The sequence below is a fragment of the Emydura macquarii genome, unplaced genomic scaffold, assembly GCF_026122565.2.
Source record: "Emydura macquarii macquarii isolate MOO-44397 ecotype Brisbane River unplaced genomic scaffold, CSIRO-AGI_Emac_v2 contig_2636, whole genome shotgun sequence".
Classification (NCBI taxonomy): domain Eukaryota; kingdom Metazoa; phylum Chordata; order Testudines; family Chelidae; genus Emydura; species Emydura macquarii.
Genome location: NW_027132773.1, coordinates 2,982,693 through 3,008,752, shown reverse-complemented (window position 1 = coordinate 3,008,752; position 26,060 = coordinate 2,982,693). Strand labels below are relative to the sequence as shown.

General features: G+C 41.6%; 1 long non-coding RNA gene across 1 annotated transcript; it reads left to right on the top strand.

Annotated features, from left to right (window-relative positions):
- Positions 1-13,847: 13,847 nt before the first annotated feature.
- Positions 13,848-21,301, top strand: LOC137163630 (uncharacterized). The gene is made up of 4 exons (XR_010922741.1): positions 13,848-13,978; positions 15,890-16,024; positions 16,117-16,147; positions 21,024-21,301. It is a non-coding gene; the product is annotated as an uncharacterized lncRNA (long non-coding RNA).
- The last annotated feature ends 4,759 nt before the right edge of the window (positions 21,302-26,060 follow it).

The following is a 26,060-nucleotide window of genomic DNA, read 5'->3' as shown; positions in this document are numbered from 1 at the left end:
GCAGGAGTGAAACCAGGAAGACCAAATCACAATTGGAGTTGCAGCTAGCATAGGATGTTAAGGGTAACAAGAAGGGTTTCTATGGGTATGTTAGTAACAAGAAGAAGGTCAGGGAAAGTGTGGTCTCCTTACAGAATGGGGGAGGCAACCTAGTGACAGATAATGTGGAAAAAGCTGAAGTACTAAATGCTTTTTTTGCCTCTGTCTTCACAGATAAGGTCAGCTCCCAGACTACTGCAATGGGCAGCACAGAATGGGGAGGAGGTGAGCAGCCCTCAGTGCTGAAAGAACAGGTTTTTATACTGCTCCCTAGTCATCTGACCAACTTTTCTTTTTCCAATGACGGCTATCAGAAACCTAGTAGCTACTAGCAGATGACAGATACATTCTTCATTTCCTTTTATGTGACTACTTCTGCTAGGGAGTCCCAGGGGGATTACCAAAGGATGATTTGGTAGTAAATATCCAACAATTTGTGATATAAGGTTATGAATTGTGTCCCACCACTCTCTAATGACTGAACATGTCCATCCTATATGCACAAAATCTCTTCTTTCACCAAAGTTTCTCCAACATTTATCCCCATTAAATTGCTATATATATTTTTAAAAATATATATTTATATATTTATTTATATATTTATATGTATTTATATTTATATTTATTTATATGTATATATTTATAAAAAATTTTGAAAAGTATTTTGGGGTGTTTAAAACTGCCTGGAGGATTTTAGTCTGAGCACAGGGTGGGGCTAGAGATAAGTGTGGAGGTTTTTTGAAAAGTATTTTTTTTAAAGTTTGAGCACCTGGTCATATGTTTTAAAAGTTGGTGGGTCTAGGGGTAGAGATAGTTATGGTTGGGCGGATTTTATTGCACATTTTGGTTTTGGGGCCTAGTGGCAAACTAGGATACAGTAGGGTAAAATCAATGTTTGCTGTACAGACTGAAATAGATATTTTTAAATAGCATGGAAAGATTAAAGCCAACGAGTATTTTATTTTAAAAGCTGATAAAACCATTTTATAATAATGTTGTTTTTGCTGTACAGTACGGTCAAAACATGAAAGAACTTTAAACCTAGGGTAAACAAGATCAAAAGAAAAAGGAAAGAGGAAAATTCACCACTGTTAGCGACTGACAGAGAGATGAAGTCCAGTAAATATATTTGTTTATGTGCTTTTTATTTTAAACAAATATGTAGCTGGTGTGGTAAAGTTACATTTTCTAAAAATGTTATATTTGACACTAAATTGGAACATTTGTTTTCCTAATCAGGCACGGCCTGCTTTCCTGACGCTGTTGTAGTTGTAGTTCCAAGAACACCTTCAAAGAACCAGAAATCTTCTCCAAGGCCGTTAACGACAACGCCAGCTCAAAACAGCAGAGGAGCCCAGATGAAGCAACAGGAAAGTCCCGAGCTCAGATATGTCAAGCCCAAGGACTCTGGTAAAAAGCACCAGCACACCTCCAGTTTCTCAGCAGTCGACACCACACCAAGCCCTGAGATAGCTGTGAGCAAAAACACACACATTCACAAACCCGGAGCACTCGCTCTAGGGCAGTGTTTCTCAATTAAATTTGGCCACGGAACCCTTTTGAACTCAATAAATAATTGCGGAACCCCCCAAACTCTTAACAGTATTTTTACATATGGGGCCAAAAAAAAATGTCGAAATAAGCAAATTATATACAAACAACTAGGTCAGCGTTTCTCAATTAAATTTCCCCGCGGAACCCTTTAGGCTCCGCGTGGAAATTACACTCATACTCAATACCCTCCGCCGAAAAATACAGGACATCTTCCCTTTTTCGGAGGCGCGGAGAACAGCTGCTCTCAGCGGCGTGATGTCACTTTCTCGCGGAACCCTAACAGTGTTCCCGTGGAACCCCAATTGAGAAACACTGCTCTAGGGGTTGTGAATTAAAAACCAAGGACTGAAAGCTCCTACGATGCTGGGGTATTTGAGAATTATTACAAACTAGGTTCCCGCCTCAATACGTCTGATGCAGCTCTTCGTTATTCTAAAAAGATGTGGGAAAAATATGACACATTGTTCAGAGCGCAAATAGGCGAACATGACGCTTCATTCAGAGCGCAAATGGGCGAATATCACGCTTCATTCAGAGAGCTGATGGGTGCTTTATTCTCCAGAAACCATGTAAAAATGCAAAAGCTCTTAGTAAATACGCTGAAAAATATTTCAGTTTTCCAGAAGATGGTTCTGAAGCCGCACAGCTAGTCATGAAAAGGGGCCCCCGGCCATTAAAGTGTAATAAAAAAGGGGGACGCCATTTGAGGGATAGACAGATGGCTGCCAAAAAGTTAGGGGCCAGGGTCATTGTAAAAATTTTAAAAAAGGCTAAAGAGGTGATGAGAAAAAAACAAAAAGAGATGCCCCCTAGTGGAGATTCTCAAACTGGCACGTCTGAGAACGGGGAGGTGGAAACCGACTTGCGGGGTGGTGGTGACTCTCTAGGCGGGTCCCTATCTGCTCCCTATGACCCCTTGGAGTCTGACATAGAAGACGGTCTCGTAGAGGAACCCCCAAATGACCTCAGCCCCGATATGTATATGGAGCGGGTGAGAAGCTGGCAAAGGGAGTTACCTAGATTTAGGGGTTCAGTGTATTGTGAGGAATTTTGTTTTGTCAATCTTGAGCGAATCAGTTCAGCTAAGTAGGTCATTGAAGCCGTGCACAGGGGCATACAGACGGTTCTCGATGATGTTAACGACAGGCTAGACCCGGACAATTACGTTCAGTTATGTTTAGAGGGTCGTAATTTAAACAATCCTTTGTTTTTGGTCAGAAGAAATAGGGACCACTTGTCTGCTGAGGATTTCTTAAATCAGGCCTCTAAACTGTTGCAGAGTAACAGAAAGGTGCATGTCGACAGGACGTTACGCCTCGTTGTGACGGTTGTGAAAAACATGGGCGGGGACAGCCATTGGGTTTTAAATTCTATCCTCAACAGTCAAAATCGTCCATAAAAAGAGACAGTGTTTAGTGGACCTGGCTTACACCGGTATCAATATGTGTTTTGTGGGCGAGCTCTTGGCCGTCATGTCCAAACGCAAACCTACAGGTGCAGAATTGTTAGACGGGCTGAGAAAGTTGCATTAAAAATGGGGTTGGTCAGACCAAAAAAAGGTTATGCTCAGTGACATGGTGACACTTGAACAGCATTTGCGTATCAACATACAGCTGGTGCTTTACACGACGAAAGGGAGGTGGGTTTTTTTTAAAAACGGGAGGGTCCGGTGTACCCCAAGACATTTTTTATCCTGCTGCACAATGAGCATTACTATGGTGTTTTGGATGTGAAAAGGTTGTTTGGAGCAAAAAATTATTGTGAGTTTTGCCACACCGTGTTCAGTCATGACCACTCTTGCGGATACCGTTGCTGCCTCTGCTTAAGCGCGATGTGTTCGGACAATCTGGGCAGGCTACTGAGATGTCCTAGCTGCAGACTGTATTGTCGGTCCCAAGAGTGTTTTGACGGTCATGCAGAAGCGGCATCCAAAAACCAAGTCGAATGCCAGTCTAAAGCTTTGAGCGATAAATGTCAATCTTACGTGGACAAAGGGCATAAGTGCAAAAGACGGCCCTGTAAGCAGTGTAATGGTTTCACCATCAGTGGTATAGATGACCACGTGTGTTTTATGGACAGCATTAGAAAGCCCAAAAAGTCAGAAAAGTATATTTTTTACGATTTTGAGTGCACGCAGGAGACGGGGTTGCACGTGCCCAATTACATTTTTGCTATGTCCCTAAAGCCGAAAAAATCTTGGGAGTTTAAGGGTGGTGAGTGCCTTTCTAATTTTGTTAAAACCTTTATTAGCAAAAAATTTCAGGGCTACACTTTCATAGCGCACAATTCCAAAGGTTACGACGCTTACTTTGTCGTCAGGGAGTTACTGAAGGAAAAGATGGGCGTAGAATTGATAACTCAGGGTAGTAAACTGTTGTGCGTGGAAGTTAAGATTCTGGGTGTCCATTTTATAGATTCTTTAAACTTTCTGCCCATGAAGCTTAGCAAGCTCCCACAGGCTATGGGTTTTGAAGGCTGCAAAGGGTACTGCCCACATTTTTTCAACACTTTAGAAAACCAAAATTACATGGGACCTGTGCGCAGGGTGGAGCACTACGGCATCGACAGCATGATGCCCCGGGAAAAAGCAGACTTTCTCGACTGGTACTGGGACCACCAAAACAATGTTTGATTTGCAGAAAGAGCTCATGTATTACTGTCAGCAGAATGTCAAAATTTTGAGACAGGCCTGTATGCTGTACAGAGAAGAGATCATGAAAATGATGGCCAAGTCAGATGTGGTAGAGAGGGGCTCTGGCACATTCGTGGAGGTGAAATTGTGTATAGATCCTTTCCAGTACATAACTCTGGCATCTGTGTGCATGGCCATGTATATATTTATGTTTTTAGAGTCTAACACAATAGCCCTTCTCCTGCCCGACAACTATCACTGGCAGAAAAAGAGATATTCGACCTCATCTATTTAGTGGCTGCTGTATACCGCTCATAAAGAAAATATAGAAATACGTCATGTGTTATGGGGCGGGGAGTTACAGGTCGGCCCCTACTTTCTAGACAGTTATGCCATCATTAACGGGGTACGCACGGCCTTTGAGTTTAACGGGTGTATTTTTCACGGCTGCGTTACCTGCTACCGTGAAAAAGCCCTGAACCGTATGACGGGGACAACTTTCGGGTTTCTTTATTACAAAATGCAGCTCAAGACCGCCTATCTGAAAAGACTAGGATATATAGTCAGGACTCTTTGGGGACACGAATGGGAGGTGATGATAGAAACGGATAGGGATCTTGCAGATTTCTTAAACGAAGCGCAATTGCCTCAGCCTCTGATCCCAAGGGATGCTCTTTTTGGGGGTAGGATTAAAGCCATCTCTCTGTATTACAAACCTAACCCCGGTGAAAAAAACTACTATTACGATTTTACCAACCAGTACCCTTTCGTAAACAAAACCAAAGAATACCCTATCGGCCACCCCGATATCGTTGGTAACAAATTTGGACCTCTCTCAAATTATTTCAGAATCGCGAAAATTAAAGTATACACCCCACGAGGGCTCTTTTTCGTGTACCCACACTGACAAGGAATGGGCCCTCCTGGGGACTTGGTGCACGGTGGAACTGAATGCAGCCGTAGCGAAGTGGTACGTGGGGGCAAAAATCTACGAAATCTGGCATTTTGAAGAAAAAACTGAAAAACTCTTTTCAGAGTACGTAAAATTACACCTGCGTCAAAAACAAGAGGCTTAGGGGTATCCCAGCTGTTGCGCTGATGAGGAAAAGCAAAATAAATACGTTAATGATTTTTATCAGAAAGAAAGCGTGTGTTTACGACCTCACGAAATCACCATGAACCCTGCTAAGCATCAAATCGCTAAACTGTTTTTAAATTCTCTGTGGGGTAAATCCGGACAAAGAACAAACCTTTTCAAGACCAGCATTGTGAGACACCCCGATGAACTCTTTGAGTACCTGTTTTCCCCCAATTATGAGGTTTCATCCTGCGGGTTTATCGATGATGAAACAGTGTGCGTGTCTTGGAAGCACGCGAAAGACCGCTACTCAGTCTCCGGCAATACCAACACCTTCATTGCCTGTTTCACCACCGCTTATGCCCGTTTGGAACTGTACGACCTGCTAGACAGGTTGCAAGAGCGGTGCCTGTACCACAACACGGACTCGGTGATATTTGTGCAAAGGGAGGGTGATTGGAATCCCCTTCTGGGGGATTATTTAGGGGATCTCACAAGGGAAATCCCGCCAGATCAGCACATCACCGAGTTTGTGTCAGCCGGTCCGAAAACATACGGGTACAAGCTGTCAGGAGGAAAGGCCTGCATGAAAATTAAAGTTATTACCCTGAATGTAGCAAACTGTGAAAAGATCAACTTTGACAGTTTGAAAGATCTGCTCCTGCACTATAGTGCCAGCCTGGGGGAAAGCACCTCCAAAAAAATAGCAGTGCAGCAACCCTCTATCGTGAGGAACAAAAAACAGTGGCAAATAGAGACAAAGACCCTTAAGAAAAAGCAAAAAGTCACTTACAACAAGAGGGTCCTCAAAGAAGTGTTTAAAACACTGCCTTACGGCTTTTGAAAAAAAAAATGGACATGCAGTGGAAACACCCATTTTCTGTAATTCTCGTGGGGCCTAGCAACTACGGGAAAAGTTATTTTATAAAAAACGTGTTGGATAACGCCAAGTGAATGTTGTCTGTCATGCCTGAGAACATCATGTGGTGTTACAGTTGTTGGCAGCCTCTGTATAAAGAACTGCTCGGCAAATATCCCTTTATCAATTTTGTAGAGGGGATGCCTGATGCTTTTGACGATGACCGCACCTGACTAACCATCGAGCCCCATCCCCTGAGTGGTGCACCTTTCCCTTCTGGGACAACCTAAGCCCGCTCCGATTGGCGGAGGGTGCACCCTGCTCCTCCGTATGCCCTATTGTGGCCAATCCCGCTCTTGGTGTGAAATGCACGCCGATTGGCAGAGGGATTGCACCATCTCTTCCGGTCAGGTGGCCATCTGGGGTCCAGTCCTGCTCCCGGGGCAAAACCCTCTCCCATGGGTGGGGAGCGGGCGGGAGGAGTTCTCGGAGGGGTTGCACCACCCGCTTCCGATCAGGTGCCCATCTTGACCAGGAAGTCATAACCTAAGGCGGGACTGGCTGGGTGGGACTTTCGGTGACAAGGCGGGGCTTAAGGGGCGGGGTGGGGCCTAAGGGTCAAGGGGCGGGTCCTCCTGGGGGTGGGACCAGAAGTCAGGTGACTGGATGGTGCGGGACTTCCGGTGACAGAGGCGGATGAGGCGGGACTTCCGGTGACAGGAGGGCAGGGTATACGTTTGATTGATGGTAGGCCCCTTGTACTACTGTAATTCATATGCACAAAGAAGACAGGGCACGTGACGGGGGTGAGTTGTATGTGAAACCTAAATTCTGGCATTTCCTAACTTTTGAGAACTTGAATTTGCAACCTTAAAAACATTCTTTTAACACAGTGGTTTGTATGTAGTATGTGTACAAGCAGGCACGCATGCACGCACACACGTGTGTGTTATGTATTGTTCTGAGACCCTGGAGTTCCAAAGTACAACGGGGTGAATTAAGGACAGAATGGCAACTTTAACTTGGAATTTCCTTGCTTTTATCAGTTTAATTCAGACCCTGAATGTTATTGCAACATACTGTAGCTTTTTTTATTTAATTAGATTTACATCCCACTCAGTTACCACAGGCTGGTTGGAAACAGATGTCTGTGTACTTTCTTATGGTCAGCACATTGATGCTGCTACTGGAAAATAGCCAATAAGAAGTTACAAAGAGAGGCCTGCATGTGGCAGCCCCTTTGGGGGGGTGAAAATAGTTGAATGTGTTTAAGCATAACATTCATTTGTGAGGCCAGCTGGGCTTGAATATGGTCTTGGAGGCCTCAGGAAAAGCTTAATTTGTAATGATGTTTTCAGGCTTTCACCATTAATGTGTCCAAAAGATTGAAAAAAGCGGAGCATGACTATCTTAGCAGGCTCAGAATAGTATAACACTAAATAGGTCTTCTCTGATCTCATGAGCATTAATTTAGAGTTTCAGTTGTTTTCTCGTCATTGTGTGTTTATTTCTTACAGCTGAAATATCACTGTGCCCAGAGCCTTAAAAATACTATAGCCAGACAGCAAACAGTACACTGTCCTTTGTATGCAGAAGGCAGATCTTTTCAACAATTCCATTGGTCACATTTAAATCTGTATAAGTCATTTTACTTATTAGGCAGCCCAATTCAAATATTCCCAATACAGACACCCCCTCAAGGATCCCCTAATGAAGTGAGTACAGTTCTGTTCCACCTTTCTCAGAAAGCCACATCCATTAAAAGCAAGTGATTTATCACTCGCAACAGTCACTTAAGACAAGTTTTACTAGGTAAATAAAAATAATCTGTCGAGATGCAAGAAATACTTTAATATTGATTTAGAACTTTTTACATACATAGTAACAACTGAACTAATGATTACAATGTTCAGTGATACAATGGACCAGTGGTTTAAGACAAGGGCCCAATCTTGTACTCCTTACTCAGACAGAAATCCTACTGACTTCATTGGGACCTTTTTCCTAATTAAGAATTGCAGGGTCAGGTGCTAGGTGGCTGCAGCACAGCCTCCACTATGTATGAGGGCTTTGTTCAACTGTGGAGAACAGAAACTTCTTGAACCTTGATATGCAAAGATTCCTTCTACTGAGCATGTCCATTACGAGGGGAGGTAGAATGTGACTGACCTTACACTGTTCAACTAGCACACTAAGTACAACTCATTCTCTCTGTAAACCTGTCTTCAAACTTCTGAAATGTTTGCTATAAACTGAGAAATGTTTTTTTTTAAAAGTAGTATTTGTTATAGTGTCAAGGGTGTTTGGAGATGGGCATAGTGAAATTATACAAGAGGCAGCCTCCTATAGTAAGGAGAGAGAGATCTTCTGTACCAAATTCCAGCCAAGAAGTGCTTTTAATGGCTGAGTCACAAATGCTGCAAAACACAGTTCATAATTGAAACACTGACAACACACTCACCTATAGCTGTGCTACCAAGCTCTGCTCTAATGGATGCAATAATACAAAAAGCCTATTTTAAAAACAAAAGTGAGTGCAAAGTTTAAAAAAAAAAAAAAAAAAAAAAAAGTGCAGAATTATGTAAATTTAGAAGATTAGAAACAACAGAAATTAACTTTTTAAATTTAATTGAAAATATCTCTTCAGTCTAGCACAAAAAACTAGCTTTAGATTGTAGTTTGAATCTTCAGATCTTAATCTGAATCTTTAAACAATATGTAAATCAGTCTTGCATTGTACTTTAAATCACATTGAAATTAAACAGCAGAAGATGAAAACTGCAACACTGATCAGGAAGAATTTATTTCCTTTTTTTATTCAATAGATACAAGCCTTTCCTGGCTACCTTTTTTCTGCAGCCCCCAATCCTAACGTTCTTTCTGGGAGTTCTATAATTTGTCACTGGGCTGCTGTGGTTTTATTTTTTTAAATAAACTGTTTCCTTTATTGCTTTTACCTCAAGAGCAGAATTTACAATAAAAAAAAAATTAAGAACGTGAATATTAATCCCCTTATCAAAAATGTGCTTAGTCTTAAAAGATATGTACAGTAATACATATGTTAGAATTATGCAAATGTAGGGAAAAAAGGTAACCCATTCTTCTTGGTTAAATAGACCAAGACTCATACCAATAATACCATATTTATTTTTTTCCATTTTATCTCAAGAGCTCAGGCCACATTCTGGCCTGTAATATTCCTTTGCATCTCTCTGGCACTTAAGATCAATTTAATGATTTTTCCTTTCCATCAAAATTGTCTTTTTCTTGGCAATCACTTTGAGTGAAAGGTTGTCTGAATTAGCAGTGCTCTCTGCTGAATAACTTTAGACCCCAATCTTGCAAAGACTCACACATATACTTAACTTTATGCACTGTGAGCTGAAATCAACGGGACTGTTTGTAGTGTATGCAATTAAGCACATGTACATATCTTTTATACCCAATGCAACTCCTCCTTGCACTAATATTTAGAGTGATACCCTCTGACTCGTCTCTAAAAATGAGAGAGAACATTTGGTACAAACTAAATGTTAGAAGGGCTCAGACAGATATTGTCACTTTCCCCTGCCCACTTTGCAGGTCTTATGCAAGGACCGCAGGCAATCATATTCCCTGTGTTTGGGGGAAAATAAAGACTGCTTCCTCTTTGTGCCTCTGGGGTGGCAAGTGGCAGGATCCATGAAGGTACCAAGGTTCCTAAGTACTATTTTTAGGCACAACTGCAATCCACAAAACTTCCACTTGGCTGCTGCCTAACCCTGTAGGCACCTACACATTTTCCTCTGCACATGTATGTATACTACATGCATACTGCAGCCTCACTATAGGCACTGTAATGGAATGCTAAATTGTATTACACTGTTCAGCCACCTGGTGGTGCTGTGTGTAAAATGCCTTATTTAAGCTAACCTCCACCATACCTTGCAGAGGATTAAAGGATTTTGCAGTGAACACATCAGGTGTGTCTCTCTGAGGGGAGGAAGCTCTGTAGCCAGTTCATATCTGGTCCAGAAGCCTGACCTGCTAATAACAGGCCTGCACCTACCGTGTACAAGATATATATGACAAGGTGTCAGGAGTGAACTAGTGCCAGAGGAGAACGGAAAAAGAAGGAATAGCAATAAACATTGCAGATAAAAGAGGATGATGGGGAAGCAACAAAGATAGCAGAATCTTATAACATGCCTCTTTTCAATGCCCCAGAGAACACCAGCTTTGACAAACCTTCACAGTAGACAGACTGGAGGAACGATTTTGAATTGCTACAAAGCTCCATAAGGAAACAGAAGACATATAGATATGCACTTTAATTTGCGTTATGGATGGCAGGCAGAGCATATCTTTAAATTCTTTGACTTTACAGAACAATCACAGAGATGATTATGAAAGGGTTCCTCCTATGTTTGATGCATACTTTGAACCTTAGAGAAATGTGGTTTATGAAAGAGCATGTTTTCACCAGAAAATTCAAGAACTAGAAGAAAATGTTAAATGTTTTTTATAAGAACTCTGCATGCATTGGCTGAAAAACTGCGATTCCGGAAGTACAAAACATGAACATATTAAACAGGCTGGTTATTGGGTTAACAGATAATCTTTCACTGCAGCTTCTATTAAAAACAGACTTAACCCTACACACAGCTATTCAAATGGCAGAGCAGTCTGAGCTGGTGAGACAGAAAAACCAGGAGCAACTTGCCAAAAATAAAAAACAAGAAACTAACTTAGAAGCTGTTAACAGATGCTACAAGTCATTAACATAAGACACCTGAGGCAAGGAGAGAGAACTCCCAGGATAAGAGGGACAAATTCCAGTCAAACACCAAAGCCTTACAGCTTAAATGCACAAGATGTGGAAAAATTCATATCCCCAGAGATGATGTATATCCAGCCAAAGGAACAAGGTATAATAAATGCATAAAATACAGACATTTTGCAGTTGTTTGCCACACCAAAACAATCAGGGAGTTGATTTATCTTACAGACCATTAAGAGTCATTGTTTCTGCGATCTTATCATGTGTGATGACACAGAGCTTGCCTGGAGAGGGAAACCGAATATTCATGGAAAGTCTGTTACCTAGCAGCTCTGTGTTCTTGGGGAACCAGGGCGCAAAACCCCAACTCTCTGTCTGGCTCACCTGAATACCCTCCTGCAGCCCCTGCTTGAACCAGAAATCAAAGGCTGCTTGAACCAGAAACCAAAGGCATCTCAACATGAAAAGACAATGGACACAACTAAAACCATCCCATCAAGGGTGATACAACTCCCCATTCCTCATCTACATCAACGATGTAAAACGGAGGCATCTCAATTAGCACATCACAGGAGAACAGAAGCCTCATCTACATCGAAGATGGAACACGCACTGAACTCTGGGATTGGTAAAGCAGGGACCGCACTGAACTCTGGGATTGCCAAAGCAGGGATGCACTGCATGATGGGAAATCTCCGCTCGATGTAAATAAACTCACACCTGTGCACATCCAGCTCCGCAGATATCAGACCATTCTAGTTATTGATATGCAAAACACTGAATCCTGGTTGCATTGTGAGCTCTCTCTCAAGGAAAACTGCCCAGGAATGATCAGCTCCTTTTGTCCAAACATTGTTTATCCATAAACAAACCTGGTGTCTACAAAAACCCCTATCAAAGTTCAAACCCCTGTTCTGATGCTTGGATCCAAAATGCTGCATCAGTTCCACTGGTACTTCCTCTTTTCCTGACTGATCGTGCTGGGGACTCTGCCTGACTCAAAGCGCTCCAGACCCTGAGCTGACCAGCCTACCTCCTGGGAACCCCTGAGCTGCACGGAGCGGTGAGACCGCCCCACCCCCCCTTCTCCCCAACCCACTTTTTCTCTCTTTCCCTCTCTCTCTCTTAGCCAGGTATAACTTTCTACTTTTGTAAACAAACCTGGGATAGCTCTCTCCAATACCCCAACTGTAATTGTATAGTACTGTAAGCATTTGATTGTTTTTCTCTCCTTGTATGGTATTACTATTAGTATCATAAGTTTTATATACCTAGCAATAAAATAACTGTTATAAATCAAGCTGGTTGCCACTTTCTCTTTCTCTCCAAACTGCATTTACTCCTTTGTGTTCTTGGTCCCTATCTTGCTCTGCAGCCACGCTTCTCTTACCTAAGCCAAATATCTCTGGAGTGCCCAAAAATCCTATGGGGTTTGCTCATCAAGGGGGTTACTGCTAGAACAATTGTTGTGTAAAGGGACATATGAAGGGTACAGTTGAGAAGTGCTGCTCTGCCTAGCCTACGGAGTCCAGGGGCAAATAAGGATGCGGCTCAAGGTGCTGTTTGACCCAGCCTGATTGAGTCCAGGGGCAAATAAGGGGGGGCAGCCAAAAAGTGCTGTTTGGACCCAGCTTGCTCAAGAAGTGTGCTCTATTCTGGTGCATTGCAAAGGGGCATATAAGGGTGGCCACTAAAAGTGTGGTGTCACCCAGCCTGCTGAGTTCAAGGACACATAAGGGATCAGCTGAGAGTGCGATAGCCTGGTCCATTCAAACGCACTCGGTTAATCTGGAGTGTGTGTGTGTGTATCATGGCGGGTGGGGTGATATTTGAATCTAGTGCTGGAGGAACCCAGCCCTGAAAACCTTAGGTCCTGCAGGATAGCTCCCTGGAAGGGGGCTTGTAGCCATATGAACACACAAGTAACACAAGCAGTACATTAGTAGAATCACACCCCTAGAATCACACACCCCCTTCCAGGAAGGTAACCCTAATAAATGAGCATACCCCAAGGTGATGGGCAAATCTGGCAACAAGTCTATTGACTTTAAAATTGACTCAGGAGCAGATGTCACAGTCATCTCAGCAAGGACTAACTATAGTCACCTTCAATTCTTCCCAGAGCTGATGTCACATGACACAGCCCTGACTAACCCTGGAGGTACTCTGAATTGCATGGGCCAGTTCAACACAGAAACAATTTACAAAAACAAAAGAATGCATTCAGAGTACATGTAAACAAAGACCAACAACCTTCTCAGCTGCAATGTGGCAGCCATGATGGGCCTAGTGAGAAAGGTGGAAGAACTTGGAGTATTTGATATTGGGCTTTTGAAAAGACATCCAGTACAAATAAACTTGAGACAATGCTGAACCATACACCATATAGACACCTCTACCACACAGACCTTGAAAAAGACTAGCTGCAGATTTATGAGAATTCATAGGACATCATTACCTGATCACAGTGGACTATTTTTCCAAGTATATAGAAATAATGTATTGGAAAGACATAAAATGTAGCAGTGTTATAGAGCAGTGGTCTTCAACCAGGGGTACACATACCTCTCAGGGTATGCAGAGGTTTTTCAGGGGTTACATCAGTTCATCTAGATATTTGCCTAGTTTTACCACAAGCTACATAAAAAGCACTAGCGAAGTCAGTACAAACTAAAATTTCATACAGACAATGACTTGTTTATACTGCTTTATATATTATTGAGGGGGAGGACCAGGCCCTGTGGCTTCATGACTCTACCACACCCTGCCCCAGGAAAAGGCAGTGGAAAGGGTTCTTCAAGCTGCCCAGACTAGCTGTGTGGGACACAGCCAATCAGAAAAGGGCTGCAGGAAGCAACCAATCAGGGCCCAGCAGGCTAGTATAAAAAGAGCTGCAGGGCCACCATGAGATCAGTTCCTTGCTAGAGCTGGAGGAGTGTGGATGGGCTGGTTGGTGGAACTACAGGATCTCAGACAGAGCAGTGTAGGCAGAGACCAGCAGGACTGAGAAGGCATTTTGGACTGGCTGCTGGAACTCAACCAGGACAAAGCTCTGATGTAAGTAAGGGTGATTGTTGGGTTGTGGGGAAGTGGCCTAGGGAATCAATCATAGCAGCAGTGCAATGTAGTTGGTCATGGTAGATGACTGCTATCTCTAGGGTCCCTGACCTGGGACCCAGAGTAGAGGGCAGGCCTGGGTCCCCCAACCAGCCACTGGAAAAATGGCCTGGACTTTGAAGCACCCCAGAAGGGGAACTGAACTCTTTTAGTAGCCCAACAGAAGAGCTGGGTCTATAAAGGTCCAGGGAGGAAGAAGACATCCCCTCTAGGAAGGGAGTCCAGAAGGGACAATTTGAGAGAGCCCAGAAAGGGTACTGTGACAGGCCCTGCTGGACTGATTGAGGAGTGTGCCCAGGGACAGAGCTGCAGATAAAGAAATGCTGAGAGTGCACTGAGAGGCCTCTGTTGGACTTGTTCCCTGGAAGGGGTTTGCTTTTCATTCCACATACAAACTGTATGACAAAGCCAGAGAGCTGAGTCGCCAAAGAACCACCATAAACACACAGAGAGAGAGAGAGAGAGAGAGTGCAGACACACACTTGACCAGGGGCACTTGTGAGAGGTGAGTGTGACCCCCGTTACAACAATACATTGAAATGTAAGTATAGTATTTATATTCCAATTGATTTATTCTATAATATGATAAAAATGAGAAAGCAAGCAATTTTTCAGTAATAGTGTGCTGTGACACTTTTGTATCTTTGTCTGATTTTTTTGTAAGCAAGAAGCTTTTAGGTGAGGTGAAACTTTTGGTACACAAGACAAATCAGTTCCTCTATAACAGTAGTTCTCAACCTTTCCAGACTACCGTACCCCTTTCAGGAATCTGAAGTACACTTTTGCTACTTTTGATATTCCAGAACAACTTGTGATAGACAATGGACCACAATTCACTGCAGCAGAATTTAAGTCATTCTGAATGAAATATGATTTTTGATCATATTACTAGCAGCTCACATTCACAAGCAAATAGAGAGACAGAGTTGTACAGCCAGCCAAGAAAATCTTACAGCAGAGATTCATTCTTTGCTCTTCTGACCTACAGATCAACACCAACAGCAGCTACTGGATAAAGTCCAGCACAACTCCTGGTGGGAAGATAACTCATAACTACTGTTTCAACTTTGGAAAATCTATCTCCCAAGTGGCCAGACAACAACTGAGTAACCAAATTGGAAGGGGGGGAGGGTGGCAGGAAGCAAAAAGAGCTTACAAACACTTACAAGAGATGATGCTCAGTTAGAGAACTGCCAGGCCTATAACCTAGTGACTGTGTCCGTGTTAAATGGGATAGAGAAAAAGGATGGAAAACTCCAGCAGTGGTTTTTAAAAAAAAAAAAAAAAAAAAATTCACCAACTAGAGCCTACACAATCAAGACCGACAGTTCAACAAACTGTCAACACCTCAAGTCTGCCTCAGAAAACAATCGACAGAATGAACTCTACTTTTTTTTTTTTTTTTTTTTTTTTAAACTAAAGGACTGGGGGAAAGCCAATAGGTGCAGAGGAGCATGTGGTTCAGAGAGAGACATCCCTTAGGGCAGGGGTGTCAAACTCATTTGCTAGGATGGGCCAAATTTGAATTAAATGTACTTCAAGTGGGCCATAAATCGAAATACTACACACAACCATTTTTATGTAGTATTCTATCTTATTTGCTAGATATCAATTATATAAAAATGTAGTAAATTCACTTCTACAACTACTATTTTACGATTAAAAGCATCAATCAATGATTAAGAATTATAGTACTGCAGGATGCCCCAAGACCACACGGCCTTGTACTCTTTGGCAGCAGCATGAACTTTACTTGGTATGTTTATATGTGAAGAAATATTTGGATTAATCTGTGCCAAGATTATACCTAACATTGTTTGAAAACTGTTTTGAAACTTGTGTACTCCTCAGATGTAAATAAACTTGAGCAGTTCAGACAGAGAACTCACCAGAAATATCCAGTATGAGCTTCTACTGCGCTGCTGCAAGTACAATGCTGTGAGCTCTCGGGGCAGCGCACGCTACCGCCAGGGCTGCATCAAAAAGGTTGGTGGGCTGTATCCGGCTCGTGGGCCGGATGTTTGACACCCCTGCCTTAGGGGATAATCTATTAATGGAGATTCTCTGTTTCCTTGTAGGGAGGAGAGGATGGAAGATGATAAAATATGGGTAGGATCTGATGAGAAACAGTCAAATGGAAGAGTACCATTCAATTACATCATTTAATGGCAGACAACTAAAAGTGACAATTTTTGAGTGCTTATACACAAATGCTAGAAATCTAAATACTAAGATGGGTGAACTTGGCTGCCTTGTATTAAATGAGGATATTAATATAATAGGCATCACAGAAACATGGCGGAAGGAGAATAATCAATGGGAGACAGTAATTCAGGGTACACAATATATTGAAACAACAGAATAGGTCGTACTAGTGAGGGAGTGGCACTATACGTGAAAGAAAGCATAGAGTCAAATGAACCAAAACTGTACCATAGAATCTCTATGGATAATAATTTCATGCTTAAATAATAAGAATATAGGAGTAGAGAGATACTACTGACCACCTGACTAGGATGGTGATAGTGAGTGTGAAATGCTCAGAGAGATTAGAGAGGCTATAAAACTTTTTTTAAAAACCTCAATAATAATGGGGGATTTCAACTATCCCCATATTAACTGGGTATATGTCACCTCAGGACAGGTGGCAGAGAGAGTTTCTGAACATCTTCTGAAACCTTTGAGTGAAAGCCCCACTACTTAACACTAGGTAAAACATGTGGCCACCCCACTCCAAATGCCCTCCCACTCACCGACCATAAACACATATAATCCCTATAAGCACATATAACATTAAATTACATTAATAATAAATTACTCTTACCTGAGTAAGAAGCTAAGCCTTTCCTGGTGCCCCCGCCTCTTCCTGTCCCTCATGGATGGAGGGTAATGGAGGTGGCGGGCACTGGCTGGCAGGGGCCGTTCCAGTCCCCCACTGGTGTGGGGCTGCTCCGCTCCAGCTGGATGCCCGGCCCGCACTGAGCCTAGCCAGAACGCAGCTCTGGGCTGCTGCTCCCTTGGGAGGGTTTGCTCCTCTTCTCTGGCCAGGCCCCCAGCCAGTACAGAGCTTGGGGGGACTGCTCCTGACTGGTGCAGGGCTCAGGGGAGTAAATGACTACAACATTACTGAAGCTTCACAGACTGCCTGTAATCTTTGGTGCCTCCCCCGAAGGGGGTTTGGAACCATCGCCTTAAATGACTGCTTCTTGGAGCAGCTTGGAACCCACAAGATGAGAGGCAATTCTTGATTTAGTCATAAGTGGAGCATAGGATCTGGTCCAAGAAGTGAATATAGCTGAACCATTTGGTAATAGTGACCATAATATAATAAAATCTAACATCCCTGTGGGGGAAAACACTAAAGCAGCCAATTATGATAGCATTTAATTTCAGAAAGAGGAACTACACAAAAATGAGGCAGTTAAACAGACATTAAAAGGTTCAGTGCCAAAAGTGAAATCCCTGCAAGCTGCATGGAAACTTTTTAAAGACACCATAATAGAGGCTCAATTTAAATGTATACCCCAAATTAAAAAACATAGTAAGAGGACCAAGGAAGTGCCACCGTGGCTAAACAACAAAGTAAAAAAGGCAGTTAGAGGCAAAAAGGCATCCTCTAAGAAGTGGAAGTTAAATTCTATTGAGGAAAATAGAAGGGAACATAAACGCTGGCAAGTGAAGTATAAAAATATAATTAGGAAGGCAAAAAAAGAATCTGAAGAATAGCTAGCCAAAGACTCAAAAAGTAACATCAAAAAAATGAATTACATCGGAAGCAGGAAGCCTGCAAAACAACCAGTGGGGCTAACAGACAATTGAGATGCTAAAGGAGCACTCAAGAAGATAAGGCTATTGCAGAGAAACTAAATGAATTCTTTGCATCGGTGTTCTTGTTGAGGATGTGAGGGAGATTCCCAAACCTGAGACATTCTTTTTAGGTGACAAATCTGAGGAAGTGTCTCAGATTAATGTGGCATTAAAGGAGATTTTGGAACAAATTGATAAATTAAACAGTAATAAATCACTAGGACCTGATGGTATTCACCCAAGAGTTCTGAAGGAACTCAAATGTGAAATTGCAGAACTACTAACTTTGGTATGTAACCTATCATTTTAAATCAGTTTCTGTACCAGATGACTAGAGGATAGATAATGTGATGCCAATTTTTTTTTTAAAAGGCTTACTGGCCTGTAATTGCCAGGATAGCCTCTGGAGCCTAACTTCAGTACCCGGCAAATTGGTTGAAACTATATAAAAGAACCGAATTATCAGACATGTAGACAAACACGATTTGTTGGGGGAAGGGTCAACATGGTTTTTGTAAAGGGAAATCATGCCTCACCAATCTACTAGAATTCTTTGAGGAGATCAACAAGCATGTGGACAAAGGTGATCCAGTGGATATAGCGTACTTAGATTTTCAGAAAGCCTTTGACAAAGTCCTTCACCGAAGGCTCTTAAGCAAAGCAAGCTGTCATGGAATAAGAGGGAAGGTCCTCTCCTGGATCAGTAACTGCTTAAAAGATATGAAACAAAGGGTAGGAATAAAATGTTGGTTCTCAGAATGGAGAGGGGAAATAGTGGTGTCCCCCAGGGGTCTGTACTGGGACCAATACTGTTCAACATATTCATAAATGATCTGGAAAAAGAGGTGAACAGTGAGGTGGCAAAATTTGCAGATGATTCAAAACTACTCAAGACCGTTAAGTCCAAAGCAGACTGTGGAAAAATTACAAAGGGTTCCCACAAAGTTAGGTGACTGGGAAACAAAATGGCAGATGAAATTCAATGTTAATAAATGCAAAGTAATGCACATTGGAAACCATAATTCCAACTATACATATAATACTAATAATACATATAATACTATACATGATGGGGTCTAAATTAGCTGTTTTCACTCAAGAAAGAGATTTTGGAGTCATTGTGAATGGTTCTCTGAAAACATCCACTCCATGTGCAGCGGCAGCTAAAAAAGGTAACAGAATGCTAGGAATCACTAGGAAAGGGATAGATAAAACAGATAATATCATATTGCCTCTTTATAAATCCATGGTACATCCACATCTTGAATACTGCATGCAGATCTGGTCACTCCATCTCAAAAAAGATATATTGGAATTGGAAAAGGAACAGAAAAGGACAACAAAAATGATTAGGGGTATGGAAAAGCTTCCATATGAGGAGAGATTAATAAGACTGGGACTTTTCATCTTGGAAAAGAGATGAGTAAGGGGGGATATAATAGAGGTCTATAAAATCATGACTGGTATTTAGAAAGTCAATAAGGAAGTATTATTTACTCTCATAACACAAGAACTAGGGGTCATCAAATAAAATTAATAGGCAGCAGGTTTAAAACAAACAAAAGGAATTATTTCTTCACACAGCGCACAGTCAGCCTGTGGAACTCTTGGCCTTCACAATAAATATCCTCTGGCAAGGACTATTAAAAAAGAACTAGATAAGTTCATGGAGGATAGGTCCATCAATGGCTATAAGCCAGGATAGGCAGGTATTGCTGTTTGCCAGAAGCTGGGAATGGATAATTACCTGTTCTGTTCATTCCTTCTGAAACACCTGGCATTGACCACTGACAAAAGATAAGATAGAGGGCTAGATGGGCCATTGCTCTGACCCAGTATGGCCATTCTTATGTTCTTACATATGGCAGATGATCACTCAAGGATTCCAAACTGACCACAACCAGTCGTTGCAATTAATGGATAGCCAGATGATCAAGTTGTTACATATTTGGGCTGTGTAATCAGAAAACCAGTATGACTCAGATACACTTGACAGACTGATATGTACTGAATTTCATAAATGGCATGACAGTGTACCGTTCCTTTACTTCTCCCCCTAAAAGTTTACAAAATTTACACTATCATCCTGTACAACCACTAGGTGGTGCTGCGTGTAACATACCTTAAGCTAACCTCAGCCATACTTGTAGAGCATTAAAGGATCTTATAGTGAATACATTTGGTGTATATCTCTGATGGAAAGAAGCTCTGTAGCCAGTCTATATCTGGTATAGAAGCCTGACCTGCTAGTAGCAGCCCTGCAATGTACTGTGTACAAGGCATACATGATAGGCAGTTGGGCACCTGTCTCCTGCCTGAGCCCAGAGCAATTGACAAACCAGGAAAAATAGGCATTTGGCTGCCCAAGTTGCATGTGGTGACTCAATCAGGTCTCTGAGGGCCTCTGAGCACACCTAGTGGATTGGGCCACTCGGGTGAGTTCACACAAAACAGCTGTGAAAAGGCTAGCAACCTCCCTAGTGGCTATAGTACTTAAACAAGATAGGGGAAACTCTCAGGTCAAGTTCCCCTCTTCCTGGGGGAAGAAGGGATTTGAACTATGATTAGCCACTTCTCATAACAGTATCTGAACCGCTAGGCTACAGAATAATGTGATGTGGGGGGGGCTCCCTCAGTCTCTCCTGTTGAATTTGTTCCATGCTAATTAAATAGTGGAATAATTAAATGTTAATAGGGACAAAGAAAGAGTTAGAATAAGTCTCTAGACTAGTGGTTAGGCACTCCCACTCAGGAGGCGGGGTGACTTGAACTGGGGATCTCCCACATCTTGGGTGAGTACCTCAGGCTAAAGGTACTAAGGGAGGACTTCCTCCTTCTCCCCCATAGCTGTTTTGTTTTGGGTCCTGCAGAAGATGGGCACCTCTGTGCTGCCCAGACTTAAGCGCCTGTCTCTGAGAGGGGGGCAGAGCTTAGCATACACCTCTCTAGTCGGCATGTCCCATTGGCTAGCTTAGGTGGCTCCCCTCCAAGTATATTGACTTTGTGGATCACTTTCTAAGCTCTCTCTCCCTATTCATTGTATAGGAGCCTAGGTGTCTTACTCAGCTTTTTGGATCACAGTGTTGTCCTGTAATTTTTTTTCTAGACATCTAAAAGTTAGGAGCCTTGTGATGCTCAGCATTGCAACATTAAAGTCCCTTTGTTGATTCCACCCTAGGTGCCACTCCTTCGTCACTCTACCCTCAAAGCAAAGCAAGTCAGATGTGCTGGCAGAGCAAGTTGTGTGCAACACTGTGCAGTCTGCTCACTCTCATGTGCACTGGGGATCTGGGAAGAACTGCGTCTTTTTTCTAGGCCCACTTCCTCCTGCTCGGGCCAGTGTCTGAATGGGTGTGATTGTGCCAAACGCTGTCCAAAAGCTTCAGCCTTTTCATGGAGAAATGTAGAAATGGTTCCTTCTGTGTGTTTTTAAATAAACAAATCTGATTTCCTGTACCAAACATTCTTTTGTATGAAGCTGCTGTTGCAAGGTCTACCCAAAATGCTTTTCTACTTAATATTCTCCATCCTTTCAATTCAACAGAGCAGAATGGATTTCCAGGTCCGAACAAACTATACAGTAAAAGGGAAATGTTCAAAAGTTCTTGGTATTCCTTCACCTCTCCCACTCCTCCTCTTGCTTTATGAGTTCCACTCTCTGGAATCCCAAAGCCAGTGGTTCCTAACCTTTTCTCTGCTACAGCACCCCTTGAGCACCAGGGGGTCTTTTCCTCACCCCCAGCCGGTGGCTGCAGCAGGGGAGTGGAGGGGCAGAGGAGCCAACCCATTGTTCACATAGGAGTAGAGGAGGGAAGAGAGGAAGATTGAACTCTGATTGGTTGCTCCACCCAGGAGGAGGTGGGGCAGAGAAACAGACAGACAGTCAATCAGAAGGTGACTCTCCTTACCCCTCCCTCCCGTTGTTCTCTCATGTACTTTTTCAAAAAATTCCATGGCACACCTGTTCAGGCCTGAGGGCACACCAGTGTGCTGTGGCACAAGGGTTGGGAAACCCTGCCCTAAGCAAATACACAGAAGGAAACTGCAGGAAACCCCATTCTCTGGCATACAGTTCTCAGATAGTCCGTTTTTCCTCAGATCCCAGACAAGAATATGGGAAGGAAGGGGGAACAATTTCTTAAACAGATAAATCCCACTGTTTAAAAAACCCTCTATAATGCTTAACTGCTTTCTTGAGTACAGAATTGGCTACTTGCTAAAACAATACAGGTTGTTTAGTCTACCAAAAAAGTCTGATCTCCATCACAATACCACCACATAATGGCAGTTCCTTCTCATAAGAATCTAAGGACTGGAATAACAGGGCAGGGCATGGCAGTTAGGATTGAGATGCTTTAGAAGAGTGGGAGTTAAATGCTCAGATAGTACCCACCTGCAGTATACCTGGTTCTATCCAATCCTATTAGCTCTTCAAAGAGCAAAACGTGAAGATATCTTTAGTCGAGAGGAAAAAACAACTTTTAAAGAAAACAAACAGGAGGTACATCACAAACTGATAGCTAGGGTATAGATTCATTACCAGTAAATTACTTAATTCTTATAAATTCAATATTTACCAAAACGAGCTGGTCATAAATTGGAGAGAGAACAATGAAGCTGTGAGACCACTCCAGTTGCCTCAGAAAAGTCATGTGGTTACTGGATGTGCTAGATCACTCAAATATTTGTTTACCTGGACATTTTTTGTCATGCTCCCAAAATATTCTGAATGATTAACACAAAGGTTATTAGCTATAAACTACAGGAAGATTAAGCAGTGGAAGTCTTTACATGAAAAAGAAATGGTTAGTTCTAATATTTCCAATAAATGCCTTAGGCCTTATTCTTACGAAGACTTACACGCATGCTTTCCTTTATGCACATGAAGAATACAACTGAACACTTGATTAAATCTTTGCAGATTCAGTCTGAGGCATTAGAATAAATAACAGCTATTTTAATGTAAAGATTTACAATGTTTGATCTTACTCTGTAGTTTATGCATGTATTAGCTTATGTGCAGTTTCTATGGGACTGCTCACATATGTAAAATTAAACACATGCATAGCTCTAAAGTATTGGGGCATAGAATAGTTAAATGGATAGCTGCTAAAATATGTTTTAAAAATAATTTTTAAACTTCAATTTTTTTTTTTGGCCAAATGCAGTAACAAACTTCTAATAAACATGGTTAGAACAGTAACTATGAGGCTGCAGTTTATTTCTGTCATGAGGAATTAGTAAATTGGTAATTGAATGGTTCTGGCATGGGTGTGTCAATGGGAGGTGCCATTTTGCTGTTACCAGTATTTGCCAGCATGAAATTCTGCCTGCTGATGTGTAAGTCTCTGACAAAGAAATTGCTAAGCGTTGTATTAAAGGAACTGGAGACTCACATTTGTTCTAACACAAGTTCTATTTTGGGTAGAAAAATCTAAGTGGACTACATGCAATTATTTTTCATACTAAATCAATTTTAATAAAAATATTTCCAATAAATACAATTTACCTTAAAACTTGTGACATTCTCCAGCATTCAAAGGGTGAGAAGTGCCTCAAAAACTGTTAGCAGATAAAAAAGATAAACTTCTTGTTTCTTTAGAAATCTTTGCTTTTTATATTTAATTACATAAATATACATATTTTTACAACTAGATAAATTGTAAAAATATTCTAATTAAACTCTGTTTGTATTTTAAAATGGCATCTTATCCTTTCCACACTATCAACAGACTGTGTGCAGTTTTCTAAAGAACAGCAAAACTACTGATTTTAAGCCTGAAGGACTGGGCCCATGATTAGAAGAGACAATGATTTTCTTTTTGTCAGGGACAATATATAGACATTTGATTTGGTGCTGTGGAAAGCTATTTAAGGTTTCAAGATTTCCACACAAATTTGTGGCCAACTGGTACCTACAATTTACAGTCCTTTCTTTCTGGCTGTTAGCAAAAGGAATCCTAAGGTTTGAGAATAGTGTAATGAAAGGAGGGGTATTATATAACTACATCTCCGAAGGAATGAAAAAGTGGATACTACATGTGTACAATGGCAAATAATTGATATAGCTTTGGCCTCTAGAGTCAGTCAGTCATCTGACTTTTTCCCACTATTTATTATAGTCCATTATGGAAACATACCAGCTAACCTATTAAGAGCTTTATGTATATAACTTAGTGCATAAGCTTATTTGCTTCTGTACAGCCAATAAAATGCTACTTCAAAGGGCAAATTAGAGTAATTAGTCTTAGCATGTCACATATCATTCAGACCTCCACAGGCTCCTAGGGAAAATGAATGGGAGACCTGGCCAAAACAAAACTTAAATTGTTTTGGCAGACGTGCAGAACATTTTTTGTGTGTGACCTCAGAGCAAAGATCCCACAGTTACACACTTTCACACATGCTCTTATTGCAATCTCAAGAAAGAAGGGAACATAATATTATAATAGAAGTTGGGAGAAATCGCATTGAAGTTGGTGAGAGAGAGAGAACTGCTCTTCACTCAGGATAAACTTAAGAAATTGTTACGATCCCTTTTGGAGTAAGATAGTTGAAACAATAGGAGCCAGTGCCCATAACACAGGCCACATGTAAGACCAGTCAGAAACAGAGCTAGGTAGGGGGAGGGATTCTGTTGGGGGCCTGAATAAAAATACAAGGTGCTGGGTATTGTTGTTTGGAGATGTGTGTGTGTATGTTGGCAGCCAGATCAAGACATAGTAGGCAGCAAAAAAATCAAGGAGACAGTGAGAGAATACTTGTAGGGTGACCCTGAGAGAAAGCCAAAAGACAAAGATTTTTGGGCAAAGAGCTGGCTGGAATGAGACTTGGAAGTGTGAGCAAAGAAACTGCCGCCTGTTTGATTTCTACTGCTACATTCTTTGCAAATAAACAATATTGCATCAAATAAATACTTACCTCCATTAATTTCTCCTAAGAGAAACAACCCGCCAGTCCTTGAATATTGGCTAACTGCTTGGGTCAAAAGTGGTAACAATAATTTCACACACATTCATAGTCCATTTTAGATTGTAAAGAACAGGCCTGCTTACCGGGTGATATATAAGTAAAAATAGTGTGATTTCAAAGAAAGAGGATTTTGCCTTATCTGCACCTCACAGAGCTGTACCTTGCAAAGGAAATTAAAACCAATAGTAAAAGTTTTTTAGTCATATAAATAAAAAGAAAACAAGGAAAGAAGAGAGACTGCAGAACACTAAGAACTGGCTGGAGATTAAAGATGATCTAGGTATGGCACAACATCTAAACAAATACTTTGCCTCTGTTTTTAATAAGGGTAATCAGGAGTTTGGGAGCAGTGGCAGATTGGCTAATGGGAACAGGAGTATGGAAATAGAAATGACCACATCTGAGGTGGAAGCCAAACTCAAACGGTTTAATGGGAGCAAACTGGGAGACCCCGGTAACTTCCATCCAAGAATATTGAAGGAACTGCCACATGAAATTACAAGTCTGACAGCAAGGATTTGTAATGAATTCATAAACTTGGTGTTGATACCCTATGACTGGAGAATTGCAAGTACAGTATTTATATTTAAGAAAGGGGGAAAAAAAGTGATCTGGGAAACTACAGGTCCATTAGTTTTACATCAATTGCATGCAAGGTATTAGGACAAATTTTTAAAGTAATTAAAGGCATAAACAATAATTGGGATAAAATACTACATGGTTTTACAAAAGGTAGATTGTGGCAGACAAACCTGATCTCTCTTTGAGAAAATAATTGATTTTTCTAGAAAAAAGAAATGCAGTACATCCAATTTGCCTGGATTTCAATAAAGCATGACTGATAGATTTGATATAGTTCTACATAAGAAATTATCAGTTAAATAGGAGACGATGGGGATTAATAGGAGAATCAAAAGGTGAGCAAGAAACTGGTTAAAGAGGAGACTACAGCAGGTCATGCTGAAAGGTGAACGGTCAGGCTGTCTTGGGACCAATCTTATTTAACATTTCATTAATGACCTTTGCACAAAATATGGTCATGTGATGGTAATTCTGCAGAAGACACGAAGTTGTGAGATATTGCCAATACAGAGGAGGACTGGAATATCATACAAAAAGATTTGGATGACCTTGAAAACTGGAGTAAAAGAAATGGGATTAAATTTAATAGTATGAAGTGCACAGTCATGCACTTAGGGACTAACAATGAGAATTTTTGCTATAACCTGGGGATTTACCAGTT